This window comes from Gavialis gangeticus, unplaced genomic scaffold (genome assembly GCF_001723915.1).
Source record: "Gavialis gangeticus isolate Ggan-Ray unplaced genomic scaffold, GavGan_comp1, whole genome shotgun sequence".
Classification (NCBI taxonomy): domain Eukaryota; kingdom Metazoa; phylum Chordata; order Crocodylia; family Gavialidae; genus Gavialis; species Gavialis gangeticus.
Window position 1 is genome coordinate 72,319,071 of NW_017729024.1, and position 213 is coordinate 72,319,283.

The following is a 213-nucleotide window of genomic DNA, read 5'->3' on the forward strand; positions in this document are numbered from 1 at the left end:
TGCAGGCGGCTCCCCGGAGGCGGCGGCGGCGGCTTCCCGGCAGGTCGCGGCGCTGCTGCTCTGGCCGGGCGGGCGCGGCAGGTCGGAGCCGAGCCGCAGCCTCCTCCTCCTCCTCCTCCTCCTCCTCCCCCTGCGCCCGGTGCCCGGAGCAGCAAGTTGTGAGGCAGGAGGAGGAGGAAACAGTTGGCGAGAAGAGGGAGGGGAGAAGCGGGC